Consider the following 21,273-nt stretch of genomic DNA (forward strand, 5'->3'; position numbering starts at 1 on the left):
GAAAGGGTGCACCGGTCCTGGAAATACTGCAATACCAGGTCAATGCGTGGAGTGGACAGAGCAAGCTCTATTTCCATCTCCCTGTTCTAAAAATACATTTAATATATGGTCCCCAGATAGGGGACGTATCAGATATTAAACTGATAAGAACAGATACTACACTTGATCTTAGCCAAAAGGCCGAGAAGCGATAACCCGAACGGGCCGCGCGTTGCCCGAGCCTGCCCGATACTGCTGTTCAGCCCTTGCAGCGATTCAGCCTACTTCTAGGCAATTCCATGGGGCCCTGCAGGCTCACACACTCACAGCTACACGGGAGGTGAATAAAGGCCGGAGAGGAAGCCAGACAGGATTTGCTTCTTTTGCTTGCACCACAATGCAGTGCTGAAAGAGGAGGAATCTACATAAAAACGCCTTCCTGGCAACGCCCAAATGCCCTGCTGCCATGCAGATAAACACTGGCAGCGGCAGCAAGTGCATGCCCACAGCCACCCCTTGTTCCTTCACACCTTGTATCAGCTGTAATCCAGTCCAGTCCAGTGCTGCCTGCTGAGCAGCACTGACCAACACTGCCTGGGCCCAGGCTTTTATCTCTGAGGCCCCATTATGATGTCAGAAAGCTGGCTCTGGAATCCTGAGGGCTCCACTATGACACGTGCAAAGTTCCGTCTGAACTTTATATAAGACGGTGAGGCTCAGTCAGTCACTCAGTGTTGCCTGAGAGGGCAACACTGCAACAGCCGGCCGCCAGGCTGTCTTTTTTTTGCACAGCTAATTGCCTCCAGGAGGCCACAAGAGGGAGACAAGGGACTGCAAAATGGAAAATAGGCATCCACCAACTTTACAGACAACTTCTCCTTGCTCCTACAACCTCCATCCTTGCACAGTTTGTTATTCTTCTAGGTAACATAGTAACAAATCCAAATTGCTGCTCTCTTTGTAGGCAAGCAAGGCTTTGTTGCAACTGCAATTCTTACTTCTTCTTGAAATGTAGGGACGACAGTACATTCCATCACATCCATCTAGTGTACACAGGTAGGTCCATTGTGGCGGGCAGGCGAGCGGGCGGGCTGCTTTATTGGCTGTTTGCTGTTCCCCTACTCCACTCCACTATTTGACTGTTGTGCTGCATCAATCAATCAATCAATCAATCAATCAATCAATCAATCAATCAATCAATCAAGTGGCTGGCTCAGGTGCAGCTCTTTAACTTACCTAAAAGGGAGGGCGGAGAGAAGACAAGGAAGGTGAATGAGGTGTTCCAATGTGAAATGCCGGAAACACAGAAACACAGACGACACACAACAAGAGGTGGCAATCTATTCATTAATTGCATTTAATCAATGAGCTCATTATCACTCATGCATTGTCCAACAGGTGTTGAAATAATGGGATTAAAAGGGGAGATCCCTTCAGAAAGACAGAAACAATAGCAAAGACAAAAAACACTTTTGGAATCTGCTTTTAGTCAACACATAAGGAAAGGGTGCACCGGTCCTGGAAATACTGCAATACCAGGTCAATGCGTGGAGTGGACAGAGCAAGCTCTATTTCCATCTCCCTGTTCTAAAAATCCATTTAATATATGGTCCCCAGATAGGGGACGTATCAGATATTAAACTGATAAGAACAGATACTACACTTGATCTTAGCCAAAAGGCCGAGAAGCGATAACCCGAACGGGCCGCGCGTTGCCCGAGCCTGCCCGATACTGCTGTTCAGCCCTTGCAGCGATTCAGCCTACTTCTAGGCAATTCCATGGGGCCCTGCAGGCTCACACACTCACAGCTACACGGGAGGTGAATAAAGGCCGGAGAGGAAGCCAGACAGGATTTGCTTCTTTTGCTTGCACCACAATGCAGTGCTGAAAGAGGAGGAATCTACATAAAAACGCCTTCCTGGCAACGCCCAAATGCCCTGCTGCCATGCAGATAAACACTGGCAGCGGCAGCAAGTGCATGCCCACAGCCACCCCTTGTTCCTTCACACCTTGTATCAGCTGTAATCCAGTCCAGTCCAGTGCTGCCTGCTGAGCAGCACTGACCAACACTGCCTGGGCCCAGGCTTTTATCTCTGAGGCCCCATTATGATGTCAGAAAGCTGGCTCTGGAATCCTGAGGGCTCCACTATGACACGTGCAAAGTTCCGTCTGAACTTTATATAAGACGGTGAGGCTCAGTCAGTCACTCAGTGTTGCCTGAGAGGGCAACACTGCAACAGCCGGCCGCCAGGCTGTCTTTTTTTTGCACAGCTAGTTGCCTCCAGGAGGCCACAAGAGGGAGACAAGGGACTGCAAAATGGAAAATAGGCATCCACCAACTTTACAGACAACTTCTCCTTGCTCCTACAACCTCCATCCTTGCACAGTTTGTTATTCTTCTAGGTAACATAGTAACAAATCCAAATTGCTGCTCTCTTTGTAGGCAAGCAAGGCTTTGTTGCAACTGCAATTCTTACTTCTTCTTGAAATGTAGGGACGACAGTACATTCCATCACATCCATCTAGTGTACACAGGTAGGTCCATTGTGGCGGGCAGGTGAGCGGGCGGGCTGCTTTATTGGCTGTTTGCTGTTCCCCTACTCCACTCCACTATTTGACTGTTGTGCTGCATCAATCAATCAATCAATCAATCAATCAATCAATCAATCAATCAATCAGTGGCTGGCTCAGGTGCAGCTCTTTAACTTACCTAAAAGGGAGGGCGGAGAGAAGACAAGGAAGGTGAATGAGGTGTTCCAATGTGAAATGCCGGAAACACAGAAACACAGACGACACACAACAAGAGGTGGCAATCTATTCATTAATTGCATTTAATCAATGAGCTCATTATCACTCATGCATTGTCCAACAGGTGTTGAAATAATGGGATTAAAAGGGGAGATCCCTTCAGAAAGACAGAAACAATAGCAAAGACAAAAAACACTTTTGGAATCTGCTTTTAGTCAACACATAAGGAAAGGGTGCACCGGTCCTGGAAATACTGCAATACCAGGTCAATGCGTGGAGTGGACAGAGCAAGCTCTATTTCCATCTCCCTGTTCTAAAAATCCATTTAATATATGGTCCCCAGATAGGGGACGTATCAGATATTAAACTGATAAGAACAGATACTACACTTGATCTTAGCCAAAAGGCCGAGAAGCGATAACCCGAACGGGCCGCGCGTTGCCCGAGCCTGCCCGATACTGCTGTTCAGCCCTTGCAGCGATTCAGCCTACTTCTAGGCAATTCCATGGGGCCCTGCAGGCTCACACACTCACAGCTACACGGGAGGTGAGTAAAGGCCGGAGAGGAAGCCAGACAGGATTTGCTTCTTTTGCTTGCACCACAATGCAGTGCTGAAAGAGGAGGAATCTACATAAAAACGCCTTCCTGGCAACGCCCAAATGCCCTGCTGCCATGCAGATAAACACTGGCAGCGGCAGCAAGTGCATGCCCACAGCCACCCCTTGTTCCTTCACACCTTGTATCAGCTGTAATCCAGTCCAGTCCAGTGCTGCCTGCTGAGCAGCACTGACCAACACTGCCTGGGCCCAGGCTTTTATCTCTGAGGCCCCATTATGATGTCAGAAAGCTGGCTCTGGAATCCTGAGGGCTCCACTATGACACGTGCAAAGTTCCGTCTGAACTTTATATAAGACGGTGAGGCTCAGTCAGTCACTCAGTGTTGCCTGAGAGGGCAACACTGCAACAGCCGGCCGCCAGGCTGTCTTTTTTTTGCACAGCTAGTTGCCTCCAGGAGGCCACAAGAGGGAGACAAGGGACTGCAAAATGGAAAATAGGCATCCACCAACTTTACAGACAACTTCTCCTTGCTCCTACAACCTCCATCCTTGCACAGTTTGTTATTCTTCTAGGTAACATAGTAACAAATCCAAATTGCTGCTCTCTTTGTAGGCAAGCAAGGCTTTGTTGCAACTGCAATTCTTACTTCTTCTTGAAATGTAGGGACGACAGTACATTCCATCACATCCATCTAGAGTACACAGGTAGGTCCATTGTGGCGGGCAGGCGAGCGGGCGGGCTGCTTTATTGGCTGTTTGCTGTTCCCCTACTCCACTCCACTATTTGACTGTTGTGCTGCATCAATCAATCAATCAATCAATCAATCAATCAATCAATCAGTGGCTGGCTCAGGTGCAGCTCTTTAACTTACCTAAAAGGGAGGGCGGAGAGAAGACAAGGAAGGTGAATGAGGTGTTCCAATGTGAAATGCCGGAAACACAGAAACACAGACGACACACAACAAGAGGTGGCAATCTATTCATTAATTGCATTTAATCAATGAGCTCATTATCACTCATGCATTGTCCAACAGGTGTTGAAATAATGGGATTAAAAGGGGAGATCCCTTCAGAAAGACAGAAACAATAGCAAAGACAAAAAACACTTTTGGAATCTGCTTTTAGTCAACACATAAGGAAAGGGTGCACCGGTCCTGGAAATACTGCAATACCAGGTCAATGCGTGGAGTGGACAGAGCAAGCTCTATTTCCATCTCCCTGTTCTAAAAATCCATTTAATATATGGTCCCCAGATAGGGGACGTATCAGATATTAAACTGATAAGAACAGATACTACACTTGATCTTAGCCAAAAGGCCGAGAAGCGATAACCCGAACGGGCCGCGCGTTGCCCGAGCCTGCCCGATACTGCTGTTCAGCCCTTGCAGCGATTCAGCCTACTTCTAGGCAATTCCATGGGGCCCTGCAGGCTCACACACTCACAGCTACACGGGAGGTGAATAAAGGCCGGAGAGGAAGCCAGACAGGATTTGCTTCTTTTGCTTGCACCACAATGCAGTGCTGAAAGAGGAGGAATCTACATAAAAACGCCTTCCTGGCAACGCCCAAATGCCCTGCTGCCATGCAGATAAACACTGGCAGCGGCAGCAAGTGCATGCCCACAGCCACCCCTTGTTCCTTCACACCTTGTATCAGCTGTAATCCAGTCCAGTCCAGTGCTGCCTGCTGAGCAGCACTGACCAACACTGCCTGGGCCCAGGCTTTTATCTCTGAGGCCCCATTATGATGTCAGAAAGCTGGCTCTGGAATCCTGAGGGCTCCACTATGACACGTGCAAAGTTCCGTCTGAACTTTATATAAGACGGTGAGGCTCAGTCAGTCACTCAGTGTTGCCTGAGAGGGCAACACTGCAACAGCCGGCCGCCAGGCTGTCTTTTTTTTGCACAGCTAGTTGCCTCCAGGAGGCCACAAGAGGGAGACAAGGGACTGCAAAATGGAAAATAGGCATCCACCAACTTTACAGACAACTTCTCCTTGCTCCTACAACCTCCATCCTTGCACAGTTTGTTATTCTTCTAGGTAACATAGTAACAAATCCAAATTGCTGCTCTCTTTGTAGGCAAGCAAGGCTTTGTTGCAACTGCAATTCTTACTTCTTCTTGAAATGTAGGGACGACAGTACATTCCATCACATCCATCTAGTGTACACAGGTAGGTCCATTGTGGCGGGCAGGCGAGCGGGCGGGCTGCTTTATTGGCTGTTTGCTGTTCCCCTACTCCACTCCACTATTTGACTGTTGTGCTGCATCAATCAATCAATCAATCAATCAATCAATCAATCAATCAATCAATCAATCAGTGGCTGGCTCAGGTGCAGCTCTTTAACTTACCTAAAAGGGAGGGCGGAGAGAAGACAAGGAAGGTGAATGAGGTGTTCCAATGTGAAATGCCGGAAACACAGAAACACAGACGACACACAACAAGAGGTGGCAATCTATTCATTAATTGCATTTAATCAATGAGCTCATTATCACTCATGCATTGTCCAACAGGTGTTGAAATAATGGGATTAAAAGGGGAGATCCCTTCAGAAAGACAGAAACAATAGCAAAGACAAAAAACACTTTTGGAATCTGCTTTTAGTCAACACATAAGGAAAGGGTGCACCGGTCCTGGAAATACTGCAATACCAGGTCAATGCGTGGAGTGGACAGAGCAAGCTCTATTTCCATCTCCCTGTTCTAAAAATCCATTTAATATATGGTCCCCAGATAGGGGACGTATCAGATATTAAACTGATAAGAACAGATACTACACTTGATCTTAGCCAAAAGGCCGAGAAGCGATAACCCGAACGGGCCGCGCGTTGCCCGAGCCTGCCCGATACTGCTGTTCAGCCCTTGCAGCGATTCAGCCTACTTCTAGGCAATTCCATGGGGCCCTGCAGGCTCACACACTCACAGCTACACGGGAGGTGAATAAAGGCCGGAGAGGAAGCCAGACAGGATTTGCTTCTTTTGCTTGCACCACAATGCAGTGCTGAAAGAGGAGGAATCTACATAAAAACGCCTTCCTGGCAACGCCCAAATGCCCTGCTGCCATGCAGATAAACACTGGCAGCGGCAGCAAGTGCATGCCCACAGCCACCCCTTGTTCCTTCACACCTTGTATCAGCTGTAATCCAGTCCAGTCCAGTGCTGCCTGCTGAGCAGCACTGACCAACACTGCCTGGGCCCAGGCTTTTATCTCTGAGGCCCCATTATGATGTCAGAAAGCTGGCTCTGGAATCCTGAGGGCTCCACTATGACACGTGCAAAGTTCCGTCTGAACTTTATATAAGACGGTGAGGCTCAGTCAGTCACTCAGTGTTGCCTGAGAGGGCAACACTGCAACAGCCGGCCGCCAGGCTGTCTTTTTTTTGCACAGCTAGTTGCCTCCAGGAGGCCACAAGAGGGAGACAAGGGACTGCAAAATGGAAAATAGGCATCCACCAACTTTACAGACAACTTCTCCTTGCTCCTACAACCTCCATCCTTGCACAGTTTGTTATTCTTCTAGGTAACATAGTAACAAATCCAAATTGCTGCTCTCTTTGTAGGCAAGCAAGGCTTTGTTGCAACTGCAATTCTTACTTCTTCTTGAAATGTAGGGACGACAGTACATTCCATCACATCCATCTAGTGTACACAGGTAGGTCCATTGTGGCGGGCAGGCGAGCGGGCAGGCTGCTTTATTGGCTGTTTGCTGTTCCCCTACTCCACTCCACTATTTGACTGTTGTGCTGCATCAATCAATCAATCAATCAATCAATCAATCAATCAATCAATCAATCAATCAATCAATCAGTGGCTGGCTCAGGTGCAGCTCTTTAACTTACCTAAAAGGGAGGGCGGAGAGAAGACAAGGAAGGTGAATGAGGTGTTCCAATGTGAAATGCCGGAAACACAGAAACACAGACGACACACAACAAGAGGTGGCAATCTATTCATTAATTGCATTTAATCAATGAGCTCATTATCACTCATGCATTGTCCAACAGGTGTTGAAATAATGGGATTAAAAGGGGAGATCCCTTCAGAAAGACAGAAACAATAGCAAAGACAAAAAACACTTTTGGAATCTGCTTTTAGTCAACACATAAGGAAAGGGTGCACCGGTCCTGGAAATACTGCAATACCAGGTCAATGCGTGGAGTGGACAGAGCAAGCTCTATTTCCATCTCCCTGTTCTAAAAATCCATTTAATATATGGTCCCCAGATAGGGGACGTATCAGATATTAAACTGATAAGAACAGATACTACACTTGATCTTAGCCAAAAGGCCGAGAAGCGATAACCCGAACGGGCCGCGCGTTGCCCGAGCCTGCCCGATACTGCTGTTCAGCCCTTGCAGCGATTCAGCCTACTTCTAGGCAATTCCATGGGGCCCTGCAGGCTCACACACTCACAGCTACACGGGAGGTGAATAAAGGCCGGAGAGGAAGCCAGACAGGATTTGCTTCTTTTGCTTGCACCACAATGCAGTGCTGAAAGAGGAGGAATCTACATAAAAACGCCTTCCTGGCAACGCCCAAATGCCCTGCTGCCATGCAGATAAACACTGGCAGCGGCAGCAAGTGCATGCCCACAGCCACCCCTTGTTCCTTCACACCTTGTATCAGCTGTAATCCAGTCCAGTCCAGTGCTGCCTGCTGAGCAGCACTGACCAACACTGCCTGGGCCCAGGCTTTTATCTCTGAGGCCCCATTATGATGTCAGAAAGCTGGCTCTGGAATCCTGAGGGCTCCACTATGACACGTGCAAAGTTCCGTCTGAACTTTATATAAGACGGTGAGGCTCAGTCAGTCACTCAGTGTTGCCTGAGAGGGCAACACTGCAACAGCCGGCCGCCAGGCTGTCTTTTTTTTGCACAGCTAGTTGCCTCCAGGAGGCCACAAGAGGGAGACAAGGGACTGCAAAATGGAAAATAGGCATCCACCAACTTTACAGACAACTTCTCCTTGCTCCTACAACCTCCATCCTTGCACAGTTTGTTATTCTTCTAGGTAACATAGTAACAAATCCAAATTGCTGCTCTCTTTGTAGGCAAGCAAGGCTTTGTTGCAACTGCAATTCTTACTTCTTCTTGAAATGTAGGGACGACAGTACATTCCATCACATCCATCTAGTGTACACAGGTAGGTCCATTGTGGCGGGCAGGCGAGCGGGCGGGCTGCTTTATTGGCTGTTTGCTGTTCCCCTACTCCACTCCACTATTTGACTGTTGTGCTGCATCAATCAATCAATCAATCAATCAATCAATCAATCAATCAATCAATCAATCAGTGGCTGGCTCAGGTGCAGCTCTTTAACTTACCTAAAAGGGAGGGCGGAGAGAAGACAAGGAAGGTGAATGAGGTGTTCCAATGTGAAATGCCGGAAACACAGAAACACAGACGACACACAACAAGAGGTGGCAATCTATTCATTAATTGCATTTAATCAATGAGCTCATTATCACTCATGCATTGTCCAACAGGTGTTGAAATAATGGGATTAAAAGGGGAGATCCCTTCAGAAAGACAGAAACAATAGCAAAGACAAAAAACACTTTTGGAATCTGCTTTTAGTCAACACATAAGGAAAGGGTGCACCGGTCCTGGAAATACTGCAATACCAGGTCAATGCGTGGAGTGGACAGAGCAAGCTCTATTTCCATCTCCCTGTTCTAAAAATCCATTTAATATATGGTCCCCAGATAGGGGACGTATCAGATATTAAACTGATAAGAACAGATACTACACTTGATCTTAGCCAAAAGGCCGAGAAGCGATAACCCGAACGGGCCGCGCGTTGCCCGAGCCTGCCCGATACTGCTGTTCAGCCCTTGCAGCGATTCAGCCTACTTCTAGGCAATTCCATGGGGCCCTGCAGGCTCACACACTCACAGCTACACGGGAGGTGAATAAAGGCCGGAGAGGAAGCCAGACAGGATTTGCTTCTTTTGCTTGCACCACAATGCAGTGCTGAAAGAGGAGGAATCTACATAAAAACGCCTTCCTGGCAACGCCCAAATGCCCTGCTGCCATGCAGATAAACACTGGCAGCGGCAGCAAGTGCATGCCCACAGCCACCCCTTGTTCCTTCACACCTTGTATCAGCTGTAATCCAGTCCAGTCCAGTGCTGCCTGCTGAGCAGCACTGACCAACACTGCCTGGGCCCAGGCTTTTATCTCTGAGGCCCCATTATGATGTCAGAAAGCTGGCTCTGGAATCCTGAGGGCTCCACTATGACACGTGCAAAGTTCCGTCTGAACTTTATATAAGACGGTGAGGCTCAGTCAGTCACTCAGTGTTGCCTGAGAGGGCAACACTGCAACAGCCGGCCGCCAGGCTGTCTTTTTTTTGCACAGCTAGTTGCCTCCAGGAGGCCACAAGAGGGAGACAAGGGACTGCAAAATGGAAAATAGGCATCCACCAACTTTACAGACAACTTCTCCTTGCTCCTACAACCTCCATCCTTGCACAGTTTGTTATTCTTCTAGGTAACATAGTAACAAATCCAAATTGCTGCTCTCTTTGTAGGCAAGCAAGGCTTTGTTGCAACTGCAATTCTTACTTCTTCTTGAAATGTAGGGACGACAGTACATTCCATCACATCCATCTAGTGTACACAGGTAGGTCCATTGTGGCGGGCAGGCGAGCGGGCGGGCTGCTTTATTGGCTGTTTGCTGTTCCCCTACTCCACTCCACTATTTGACTGTTGTGCTGCATCAATCAATCAATCAATCAATCAATCAATCAATCAATCAATCAATCAGTGGCTGGCTCAGGTGCAGCTCTTTAACTTACCTAAAAGGGAGGGCGGAGAGAAGACAAGGAAGGTGAATGAGGTGTTCCAATGTGAAATGCCGGAAACACAGAAACACAGACGACACACAACAAGAGGTGGCAATCTATTCATTAATTGCATTTAATCAATGAGCTCATTATCACTCATGCATTGTCCAACAGGTGTTGAAATAATGGGATTAAAAGGGGAGATCCCTTCAGAAAGACAGAAACAATAGCAAAGACAAAAAACACTTTTGGAATCTGCTTTTAGTCAACACATAAGGAAAGGGTGCACCGGTCCTGGAAATACTGCAATACCAGGTCAATGCGTGGAGTGGACAGAGCAAGCTCTATTTCCATCTCCCTGTTCTAAAAATCCATTTAATATATGGTCCCCAGATAGGGGACGTATCAGATATTAAACTGATAAGAACAGATACTACACTTGATCTTAGCCAAAAGGCCGAGAAGCGATAACCCGAACGGGCCGCGCGTTGCCCGAGCCTGCCCGATACTGCTGTTCAGCCCTTGCAGCGATTCAGCCTACTTCTAGGCAATTCCATGGGGCCCTGCAGGCTCACACACTCACAGCTACACGGGAGGTGAATAAAGGCCGGAGAGGAAGCCAGACAGGATTTGCTTCTTTTGCTTGCACCACAATGCAGTGCTGAAAGAGGAGGAATCTACATAAAAACGCCTTCCTGGCAACACGCCCAAATGCCCTGCTGCCATGCAGATAAACACTGGCAGCGGCAGCAAGTGCATGCCCACAGCCACCCCTTGTTCCTTCACACCTTGTATCAGCTGTAATCCAGTCCAGTCCAGTGCTGCCTGCTGAGCAGCACTGACCAACACTGCCTGGGCCCAGGCTTTTATCTCTGAGGCCCCATTATGATGTCAGAAAGCTGGCTCTGGAATCCTGAGGGCTCCACTATGACACGTGCAAAGTTCCGTCTGAACTTTATATAAGACGGTGAGGCTCAGTCAGTCACTCAGTGTTGCCTGAGAGGGCAACACTGCAACAGCCGGCCGCCAGGCTGTCTTTTTTTTGCACAGCTAGTTGCCTCCAGGAGGCCACAAGAGGGAGACAAGGGACTGCAAAATGGAAAATAGGCATCCACCAACTTTACAGACAACTTCTCCTTGCTCCTACAACCTCCATCCTTGCACAGTTTGTTATTCTTCTAGGTAACATAGTAACAAATCCAAATTGCTGCTCTCTTTGTAGGCAAGCAAGGCTTTGTTGCAACTGCAATTCTTACTTCTTCTTGAAATGTAGGGACGACAGTACATTCCATCACATCCATCTAGTGTACACAGGTAGGTCCATTGTGGCGGGCAGGCGAGCGGGCGGGCTGCTTTATTGGCTGTTTGCTGTTCCCCTACTCCACTCCACTATTTGACTGTTGTGCTGCATCAATCAATCAATCAATCAATCAATCAATCAATCAATCAATCAATCAATCAGTGGCTGGCTCAGGTGCAGCTCTTTAACTTACCTAAAAGGGAGGGCGGAGAGAAGACAAGGAAGGTGAATGAGGTGTTCCAATGTGAAATGCCGGAAACACAGAAACACAGACGACACACAACAAGAGGTGGCAATCTATTCATTAATTGCATTTAATCAATGAGCTCATTATCACTCATGCATTGTCCAACAGGTGTTGAAATAATGGGATTAAAAGGGGAGATCCCTTCAGAAAGACAGAAACAATAGCAAAGACAAAAAACACTTTTGGAATCTGCTTTTAGTCAACACATAAGGAAAGGGTGCACCGGTCCTGGAAATACTGCAATACCAGGTCAATGCGTGGAGTGGACAGAGCAAGCTCTATTTCCATCTCCCTGTTCTAAAAATCCATTTAATATATGGTCCCCAGATAGGGGACGTATCAGATATTAAACTGATAAGAACAGATACTACACTTGATCTTAGCCAAAAGGCCGAGAAGCGATAACCCGAACGGGCCGCGCGTTGCCCGAGCCTGCCCGATACTGCTGTTCAGCCCTTGCAGCGATTCAGCCTACTTCTAGGCAATTCCATGGGGCCCTGCAGGCTCACACACTCACAGCTACACGGGAGGTGAATAAAGGCCGGAGAGGAAGCCAGACAGGATTTGCTTCTTTTGCTTGCACCACAATGCAGTGCTGAAAGAGGAGGAATCTACATAAAAACGCCTTCCTGGCAACGCCCAAATGCCCTGCTGCCATGCAGATAAACACTGGCAGCGGCAGCAAGTGCATGCCCACAGCCACCCCTTGTTCCTTCACACCTTGTATCAGCTGTAATCCAGTCCAGTCCAGTGCTGCCTGCTGAGCAGCACTGACCAACACTGCCTGGGCCCAGGCTTTTATCTCTGAGGCCCCATTATGATGTCAGAAAGCTGGCTCTGGAATCCTGAGGGCTCCACTATGACACGTGCAAAGTTCCGTCTGAACTTTATATAAGACGGTGAGGCTCAGTCAGTCACTCAGTGTTGCCTGAGAGGGCAACACTGCAACAGCCGGCCGCCAGGCTGTCTTTTTTTTGCACAGCTAGTTGCCTCCAGGAGGCCACAAGAGGGAGACAAGGGACTGCAAAATGGAAAATAGGCATCCACCAACTTTACAGACAACTTCTCCTTGCTCCTACAACCTCCATCCTTGCACAGTTTGTTATTCTTCTAGGTAACATAGTAACAAATCCAAATTGCTGCTCTCTTTGTAGGCAAGCAAGGCTTTGTTGCAACTGCAATTCTTACTTCTTCTTGAAATGTAGGGACGACAGTACATTCCATCACATCCATCTAGTGTACACAGGTAGGTCCATTGTGGCGGGCAGGCGAGCGGGCGGGCTGCTTTATTGGCTGTTTGCTGTTCCCCTACTCCACTCCACTATTTGACTGTTGTGCTGCATCAATCAATCAATCAATCAATCAATCAATCAATCAATCAATCAATCAATCAATCAATCAATCAGTGGCTGGCTCAGGTGCAGCTCTTTAACTTACCTAAAAGGGAGGGCGGAGAGAAGACAAGGAAGGTGAATGAGGTGTTCCAATGTGAAATGCCGGAAACACAGAAACACAGACGACACACAACAAGAGGTGGCAATCTATTCATTAATTGCATTTAATCAATGAGCTCATTATCACTCATGCATTGTCCAACAGGTGTTGAAATAATGGGATTAAAAGGGGAGATCCCTTCAGAAAGACAGAAACAATAGCAAAGACAAAAAACACTTTTGGAATCTGCTTTTAGTCAACACATAAGGAAAGGGTGCACCGGTCCTGGAAATACTGCAATACCAGGTCAATGCGTGGAGTGGACAGAGCAAGCTCTATTTCCATCTCCCTGTTCTAAAAATCCATTTAATATATGGTCCCCAGATAGGGGACGTATCAGATATTAAACTGATAAGAACAGATACTACACTTGATCTTAGCCAAAAGGCCGAGAAGCGATAACCCGAACGGGCCGCGCGTTGCCCGAGCCTGCCCGATACTGCTGTTCAGCCCTTGCAGCGATTCAGCCTACTTCTAGGCAATTCCATGGGGCCCTGCAGGCTCACACACTCACAGCTACACGGGAGGTGAATAAAGGCCGGAGAGGAAGCCAGACAGGATTTGCTTCTTTTGCTTGCACCACAATGCAGTGCTGAAAGAGGAGGAATCTACATAAAAACGCCTTCCTGGCAACGCCCAAATGCCCTGCTGCCATGCAGATAAACACTGGCAGCGGCAGCAAGTGCATGCCCACAGCCACCCCTTGTTCCTTCACACCTTGTATCAGCTGTAATCCAGTCCAGTCCAGTGCTGCCTGCTGAGCAGCACTGACCAACACTGCCTGGGCCCAGGCTTTTATCTCTGAGGCCCCATTATGATGTCAGAAAGCTGGCTCTGGAATCCTGAGGGCTCCACTATGACACGTGCAAAGTTCCGTCTGAACTTTATATAAGACGGTGAGGCTCAGTCAGTCACTCAGTGTTGCCTGAGAGGGCAACACTGCAACAGCCGGCCGCCAGGCTGTCTTTTTTTTGCACAGCTAGTTGCCTCCAGGAGGCCACAAGAGGGAGACAAGGGACTGCAAAATGGAAAATAGGCATCCACCAACTTTACAGACAACTTCTCCTTGCTCCTACAACCTCCATCCTTGCACAGTTTGTTATTCTTCTAGGTAACATAGTAACAAATCCAAATTGCTGCTCTCTTTGTAGGCAAGCAAGGCTTTGTTGCAACTGCAATTCTTACTTCTTCTTGAAATGTAGGGACGACAGTACATTCCATCACATCCATCTAGTGTACACAGGTAGGTCCATTGTGGCGGGCAGGCGAGCGGGCGGGCTGCTTTATTGGCTGTTTGCTGTTCCCCTACTCCACTCCACTATTTGACTGTTGTGCTGCATCAATCAATCAATCAATCAATCAATCAATCAATCAATCAGTGGCTGGCTCAGGTGCAGCTCTTTAACTTACCTAAAAGGGAGGGCGGAGAGAAGACAAGGAAGGTGAATGAGGTGTTCCAATGTGAAATGCCGGAAACACAGAAACACAGACGACACACAACAAGAGGTGGCAATCTATTCATTAATTGCATTTAATCAATGAGCTCATTATCACTCATGCATTGTCCAACAGGTGTTGAAATAATGGGATTAAAAGGGGAGATCCCTTCAGAAAGACAGAAACAATAGCAAAGAAAAAAAACACTTTTGGAATCTGCTTTTAGTCAACACATAAGGAAAGGGTGCACCGGTCCTGGAAATACTGCAATACCAGGTCAATGCGTGGAGTGGACAGAGCAAGCTCTATTTCCATCTCCCTGTTCTAAAAATACATTTAATATATGGTCCCCAGATAGGGGACGTATCAGATATTAAACTGATAAGAACAGATACTACACTTGATCTTAGCCAAAAGGCCGAGAAGCGATAACCCGAACGGGCCGCGCGTTGCCCGAGCCTGCCCGATACTGCTGTTCAGCCCTTGCAGCGATTCAGCCTACTTCTAGGCAATTCCATGGGGCCCTGCAGGCTCACACACTCACAGCTACACGGGAGGTGAATAAAGGCCGGAGAGGAAGCCAGGCAGGATTTGCTTCTTTTGCTTGCACCACAATGCAGTGCTGAAAGAGGAGGAATCTACATAAAAACGCCTTCCTGGCAATGCCCAAATGCCCTGCTGCCATGCAGATAAACACTGGCAGCGGCAGCAAGTGCATGCCCACAGCCACCCCTTGTTCCTTCACACCTTGTATCAGCTGTAATCCAGTCCAGTCCAGTGCTGCCTGCTGAGCAGCACTGACCAACACTGCCTGGGCCCAGGCTTTTATCTCTGAGGCCCCATTATGATGTCAGAAAGCTGGCTCTGGAATCCTGAGGGCTCCACTATGACACGTGCAAAGTTCCGTCTGAACTTTATATAAGACGGTGAGGCTCAGTCAGTCACTCAGTGTTGCCTGAGAGGGCAACACTGCAACAGCCGGCCGCCAGGCTGTCTTTTTTTTGCACAGCTAGTTGCCTCCAGGAGGCCACAAGAGGGAGACAAGGGACTGCAAAATGGAAAATAGGCATCCACCAACTTTACAGACAACTTCTCCTTGCTCCTACAACCTCCATCCTTGCACAGTTTGTTATTCTTCTAGGTAACATAGTAACAAATCCAAATTGCTGCTCTCTTTGTAGGCAAGCAAGGCTTTGTTGCAACTGCAATTCTTACTTCTTCTTGAAATGTAGGGACGACAGTACATTCCATCACATCCATCTAGTGTACACAGGTAGGTCCATTGTGGCGGGCAGGCGAGCGGGCGGGCTGCTTTATTGGCTGTTTGCTGTTCCCCTACTCCACTCCACTATTTGACTGTTGTGCTGCATCAATCAATCAATCAATCAATCAATCAATCAATCAATCAATCAATCAGTGGCTGGCTCAGGTGCAGCTCTTTAACTTACCTAAAAGGGAGGGCGGAGAGAAGACAAGGAAGGTGAATGAGGTGTTCCAATGTGAAATGCCGGAAACACAGAAACACAGACGACACACAACAAGAGGTGGCAATCTATTCATTAATTGCATTTAATCAATGAGCTCATTATCACTCATGCATTGTCCAACAGGTGTTGAAATAATGGGATTAAAAGGGGAGATCCCTTCAGAAAGACAGAAACAATAGCAAAGACAAAAAACACTTTTGGAATCTGCTTTTAGTCAACACATAAGGAAAGGGTGCACCGGTCCTGGAAATACTGCAATACCAGGTCAATGCGTGGAGTGGACAGAGCAAGCTCTATTTCCATCTCCCTGTTCTAAAAATCCATTTAATATATGGTCCCCAGATAGGGGACGTATCAGATATTAAACTGATAAGAACAGATACTACACTTGATCTTAGCCAAAAGGCCGAGAAGCGATAACCCGAACGGGCCGCGCGTTGCCCGAGCCTGCCCGATACTGCTGTTCAGCCCTTGCAGCGATTCAGCCTACTTCTAGGCAATTCCATGGGGCCCTGCAGGCTCACACACTCACAGCTACACGGGAGGTGAATAAAGGCCGGAGAGGAAGCCAGACAGGATTTGCTTCTTTTGCTTGCACCACAATGCAGTGCTGAAAGAGGAGGAATCTACATAAAAACGCCTTCCTGGCAACGCCCAAATGCCCTGCTGCCATGCAGATAAACACTGGCAGCGGCAGCAAGTGCATGCCCACAGCCACCCCTTGTTCCTTCACACCTTGTATCAGCTGTAATCCAGTCCAGTCCAGTGCTGCCTGCTGAGCAGCACTGACCAACACTGCCTGGGCCCAGGCTTTTATCTCTGAGGCCCCATTATGATGTCAGAAAGCTGGCTCTGGAATCCTGAGGGCTCCACTATGACACGTGCAAAGTTCCGTCTGAACTTTATATAAGACGGTGAGGCTCAGTCAGTCACTCAGTGTTGCCTGAGAGGGCAACACTGCAACAGCCGGCCGCCAGGCTGTCTTTTTTTTGCACAGCTAGTTGCCTCCAGGAGGCCACAAGAGGGAGACAAGGGACTGCAAAATGGAAAATAGGCATCCACCAACTTTACAGACAACTTCTCCTTGCTCCTACAACCTCCATCCTTGCACAGTTTGTTATTCTTCTAGGTAACATAGTAACAAATCCAAATTGCTGCTCTCTTTGTAGGCAAGCAAGGCTTTGTTGCAACTGCAATTCTTACTTCTTCTTGAAATGTAGGGACGACAGTACATTCCATCACATCCATCTAGTGTACACAGGTAGGTCCATTGTGGCGGGCAGGCGAGCGGGCGGGCTGCTTTATTGGCTGTTTGCTGTTCCCCTACTCCACTCCACTATTTGACTGTTGTGCTGCATCAATCAATCAATCAATCAATCAATCAATCAATCAATCAATCAATCAATCAAGTGGCTGGCTCAGGTGCAGCTCTTTAACTTACCTAAAAGGGAGGGCGGAGAGAAGACAAGGAAGGTGAATGAGGTGTTCCAATGTGAAATGCCGGAAACACAGAAACACAGACGACACACAACAAGAGGTGGCAATCTATTCATTAATTGCATTTAATCAATGAGCTCATTATCACTCATGCATTGTCCAACAGGTGTTGAAATAATGGGATTAAAAGGGGAGATCCCTTCAGAAAGACAGAAACAATAGCAAAGACAAAAAACACTTTTGGAATCTGCTTTTAGTCAACACATAAGGAAAGGGTGCACCGGTCCTGGAAATACTGCAATACCAGGTCAATGCGTGGAGTGGACAGAGCAAGCTCTATTTCCATCTCCCTGTTCTAAAAATCCATTTAATATATGGTCCCCAGATAGGGGACGTATCAGATATTAAACTGATAAGAACAGATACTACACTTGATCTTAGCCAAAAGGCCGAGAAGCGATAACCCGAACGGGCCGCGCGTTGCCCGAGCCTGCCCGATACTGCTGTTCAGCCCTTGCAGCGATTCAGCCTACTTCTAGGCAATTCCATGGGGCCCTGCAGGCTCACACACTCACAGCTACACGGGAGGTGAATAAAGGCCGGAGAGGAAGCCAGACAGGATTTGCTTCTTTTGCTTGCACCACAATGCAGTGCTGAAAGAGGAGGAATCTACATAAAAACGCCTTCCTGGCAACGCCCAAATGCCCTGCTGCCATGCAGATAAACACTGGCAGCGGCAGCAAGTGCATGCCCACAGCCACCCCTTGTTCCTTCACACCTTGTATCAGCTGTAATCCAGTCCAGTCCAGTGCTGCCTGCTGAGCAGCACTGACCAACACTGCCTGGGCCCAGGCTTTTATCTCTGAGGCCCCATTATGATGTCAGAAAGCTGGCTCTGGAATCCTGAGGGCTCCACTATGACACGTGCAAAGTTCCGTCTGAACTTTATATAAGACGGTGAGGCTCAGTCAGTCACTCAGTGTTGCCTGAGAGGGCAACACTGCAACAGCCGGCCGCCAGGCTGTCTTTTTTTTGCACAGCTAGTTGCCTCCAGGAGGCCACAAGAGGGAGACAAGGGACTGCAAAATGGAAAATAGGCATCCACCAACTTTACAGACAACTTCTCCTTGCTCCTACAACCTCCATCCTTGCACAGTTTGTTATTCTTCTAGGTAACATAGTAACAAATCCAAATTGCTGCTCTCTTTGTAGGCAAGCAAGGCTTTGTTGCAACTGCAATTCTTACTTCTTCTTGAAATGTAGGGACGACAGTACATTCCATCACATCCATCTAGTGTACACAGGTAGGTCCATTGTGGCGGGCAGGCGAGCGGGCGGGCTGCTTTATTGGCTGTTTGCTGTTCCCCTACTCCACTCCACTATTTGACTGTTGTGCTGCATCAATCAATCAATCAATCAATCAATCAATCAGTGGCTGGCTCAGGTGCAGCTCTTTAACTTACCTAAAAGGGAGGGCGGAGAGAAGACAAGGAAGGTGAATGAGGTGTTCCAATGTGAAATGCCGGAAACACAGAAACACAGACGACACACAACAAGAGGTGGCAATCTATTCATTAATTGCATTTAATCAATGAGCTCATTATCACTCATGCATTGTCCAACAGGTGTTGAAATAATGGGATTAAAAGGGGAGATCCCTTCAGAAAGACAGAAACAATAGCAAAGACAAAAAACACTTTTGGAATCTGCTTTTAGTCAACACATAAGGAAAGGGTGCACCGGTCCTGGAAATACTGCAATACCAGGTCAATGCGTGGAGTGGACAGAGCAAGCTCTATTTCCATCTCCCTGTTCTAAAAATCCATTTAATATATGGTCCCCAGATAGGGGACGTATCAGATATTAAACTGATAAGAACAGATACTACACTTGATCTTAGCCAAAAGGCCGAGAAGCGATAACCCGAACGGGCCGCGCGTTGCCCGAGCCTGCCCGATACTGCTGTTCAGCCCTTGCAGCGATTCAGCCTACTTCTAGGCAATTCCATGGGGCCCTGCAGGCTCACACACTCACAGCTACACGGGAGGTGAATAAAGGCCGGAGAGGAAGCCAGACAGGATTTGCTTCTTTTGCTTGCACCACAATGCAGTGCTGAAAGAGGAGGAATCTACATAAAAACGCCTTCCTGGCAACGCCCAAATGCCCTGCTGCCATGCAGATAAACACTGGCAGCGGCAGCAAGTGCATGCCCACAGCCACCCCTTGTTCCTTCACACCTTGTATCAGCTGTAATCCAGTCCAGTCCAGTGCTGCCTGCTGAGCAGCACTGACCAACACTGCCTGGGCCCAGGCTTTTATCTCTGAGGCCCCATTATGATGTCAGAAAGCTGGCTCTGGAATCCTGAGGGCTCCACTATGACACGTGCAAAGTTCCGTCTGAACTTTATATAAGACGGTGAGGCTCAGTCAGTCACTCAGTGTTGCCTGAGAGGGCAACACTGCAACAGCCGGCCGCCAGGCTGTCTTTTTTTTGCACAGCTAGTTGCCTCCAGGAGGCCACAAGAGGGAGACAAGGGACTGCAAAATGGAAAATAGGCATCCACACACTTTACAGACAACTTCTCCTTGCTCCTACAACCTCCCACAGTTTGTTATTCTTCTAGGTAACATAGTAACAAATCCAAATTGCTGCTCTCTTTGTAGGCAAGCAAGGCTTTGTTGCAACTGCAATTCTTACTTCTTCTTGAAATGTAGGGACGACAGTACATTCCATCACATCCATCTAGTGTACACAGGTAGGTCCATTGTGGCGGGCAGGCGAGCGGGCGGGCTGCTTTATTGGCTGTTTGCTGTTCCCCTACTCCACTCCACTATTTGACTGTTGTGCTGCATCAATCAATCAATCAATCAATCAATCAATCAATCAATCAATCAATCAATCAATCAATCAATCAGTGGCTGGCTCAGGTGCAGCTCTTTAACTTACCTAAAAGGGAGGGCGGAGAGAAGACAAGGAAGGTGAATGAGGTGTTCCAATGTGAAATGCCGGAAACACAGAAACACAGACGACACACAACAAGAGGTGGCAATCTATTCATTAATTGCATTTAATCAATGAGCTCATTATCACTCATGCATTGTCCAACAGGTGTTGAAATAATGGGATTAAAAGGGGAGATCCCTTCAGAAAGACAGAAACAATAGCAAAGACAAAAAACACTTTTGGAATCTGCTTTTAGTCAACACATAAGGAAAGGGTGCACCGGTCCTGGAAATACTGCAATACCAGGTCAATGCGTGGAGTGGACAGAGCAAGCTCTATTTCCATCTCCCTGTTCTAAAAATCCATTTAATATATGGTCCCCAGATAGGGGACGTATCAGATATTAAACTGATAAGAACAGATACTACACTTGATCTTAGCCAAAAGGCCGAGAAGCGATAACCCGAACGGGCCGCGCGTTGCCCGAGCCTGCCCGATACTGCTGTTCAGCCCTTGCAGCGATTCAGCCTACTTCTAGGCAATTCCATGGGGCCCTGCAGGCTCACACACTCACAGCTACACGGGAGGTGAATAAAGGCCGGAGAGGAAGCCAGACAGGATTTGCTTCTTTTGCTTGCACCACAATGCAGTGCTGAAAGAGGAGGAATCTACATAAAAACGCCTTCCTGGCAACGCCCAAATGCCCTGCTGCCATGCAGATAATCACTGGCAGCGGCAGCAAGTGCATGCCAACAGCCACCCCTTGTTCCTTCACACCTTGTATCAGCTGTAATCCAGTCCAGTCCAGTGCTGCCTGCTGAGCAGCACTGACCAACACTGCCTGGGCCCAGGCTTTTATCTC

General features: G+C 47.9%; 15 non-coding genes across 15 annotated transcripts; all 15 read right to left on the minus strand.

Moving 5' to 3' along the window:
• Position 1: 1 nt before the first annotated feature.
• On the minus strand, positions 2–192 carry LOC142702704 (U2 spliceosomal RNA). The gene has a single exon (XR_012867245.1). It is a non-coding gene; the product is annotated as a U2 spliceosomal RNA (small nuclear RNA).
• Positions 193–1,481: 1,289 nt separating this feature from the next.
• On the minus strand, positions 1,482–1,672 carry LOC142702723 (U2 spliceosomal RNA). The gene has a single exon (XR_012867262.1). It is a non-coding gene; the product is annotated as a U2 spliceosomal RNA (small nuclear RNA).
• Positions 1,673–2,956: 1,284 nt separating this feature from the next.
• Positions 2,957–3,147, minus strand: LOC142702724 (U2 spliceosomal RNA). Its single transcript, XR_012867263.1, has one exon. It is a non-coding gene; the product is annotated as a U2 spliceosomal RNA (small nuclear RNA).
• Positions 3,148–4,423: 1,276 nt separating this feature from the next.
• On the minus strand, positions 4,424–4,614 carry LOC142702725 (U2 spliceosomal RNA). Its single transcript, XR_012867264.1, has one exon. It is a non-coding gene; the product is annotated as a U2 spliceosomal RNA (small nuclear RNA).
• Positions 4,615–5,902: 1,288 nt separating this feature from the next.
• On the minus strand, positions 5,903–6,093 carry LOC142702705 (U2 spliceosomal RNA). The gene has a single exon (XR_012867246.1). It is a non-coding gene; the product is annotated as a U2 spliceosomal RNA (small nuclear RNA).
• Positions 6,094–7,389: 1,296 nt separating this feature from the next.
• Positions 7,390–7,580, minus strand: LOC142702706 (U2 spliceosomal RNA). Its single transcript, XR_012867247.1, has one exon. It is a non-coding gene; the product is annotated as a U2 spliceosomal RNA (small nuclear RNA).
• A 1,288-nt stretch (positions 7,581–8,868) lies between these two features.
• On the minus strand, positions 8,869–9,059 carry LOC142702707 (U2 spliceosomal RNA). The gene has a single exon (XR_012867248.1). It is a non-coding gene; the product is annotated as a U2 spliceosomal RNA (small nuclear RNA).
• A 1,284-nt stretch (positions 9,060–10,343) lies between these two features.
• Positions 10,344–10,534, minus strand: LOC142702709 (U2 spliceosomal RNA). Its single transcript, XR_012867249.1, has one exon. It is a non-coding gene; the product is annotated as a U2 spliceosomal RNA (small nuclear RNA).
• Positions 10,535–11,824: 1,290 nt separating this feature from the next.
• On the minus strand, positions 11,825–12,015 carry LOC142702710 (U2 spliceosomal RNA). Its single transcript, XR_012867250.1, has one exon. It is a non-coding gene; the product is annotated as a U2 spliceosomal RNA (small nuclear RNA).
• A 1,300-nt stretch (positions 12,016–13,315) lies between these two features.
• Positions 13,316–13,506, minus strand: LOC142702711 (U2 spliceosomal RNA). The gene has a single exon (XR_012867251.1). It is a non-coding gene; the product is annotated as a U2 spliceosomal RNA (small nuclear RNA).
• A 1,276-nt stretch (positions 13,507–14,782) lies between these two features.
• Positions 14,783–14,973, minus strand: LOC142702716 (U2 spliceosomal RNA). The gene has a single exon (XR_012867256.1). It is a non-coding gene; the product is annotated as a U2 spliceosomal RNA (small nuclear RNA).
• Positions 14,974–16,257: 1,284 nt separating this feature from the next.
• Positions 16,258–16,448, minus strand: LOC142702712 (U2 spliceosomal RNA). The gene has a single exon (XR_012867252.1). It is a non-coding gene; the product is annotated as a U2 spliceosomal RNA (small nuclear RNA).
• Positions 16,449–17,737: 1,289 nt separating this feature from the next.
• LOC142702713 (U2 spliceosomal RNA) lies at positions 17,738–17,928 on the minus strand. The gene has a single exon (XR_012867253.1). It is a non-coding gene; the product is annotated as a U2 spliceosomal RNA (small nuclear RNA).
• A 1,268-nt stretch (positions 17,929–19,196) lies between these two features.
• Positions 19,197–19,387, minus strand: LOC142702714 (U2 spliceosomal RNA). The gene has a single exon (XR_012867254.1). It is a non-coding gene; the product is annotated as a U2 spliceosomal RNA (small nuclear RNA).
• A 1,293-nt stretch (positions 19,388–20,680) lies between these two features.
• LOC142702715 (U2 spliceosomal RNA) lies at positions 20,681–20,871 on the minus strand. The gene has a single exon (XR_012867255.1). It is a non-coding gene; the product is annotated as a U2 spliceosomal RNA (small nuclear RNA).
• Between the last annotated feature and the right edge of the window lie 402 nt (positions 20,872–21,273).

Source organism: Rhinoderma darwinii, unplaced genomic scaffold (assembly GCF_050947455.1).
Source record: "Rhinoderma darwinii isolate aRhiDar2 unplaced genomic scaffold, aRhiDar2.hap1 Scaffold_2442, whole genome shotgun sequence".
NCBI classification, from domain to species: domain Eukaryota; kingdom Metazoa; phylum Chordata; class Amphibia; order Anura; family Rhinodermatidae; genus Rhinoderma; species Rhinoderma darwinii.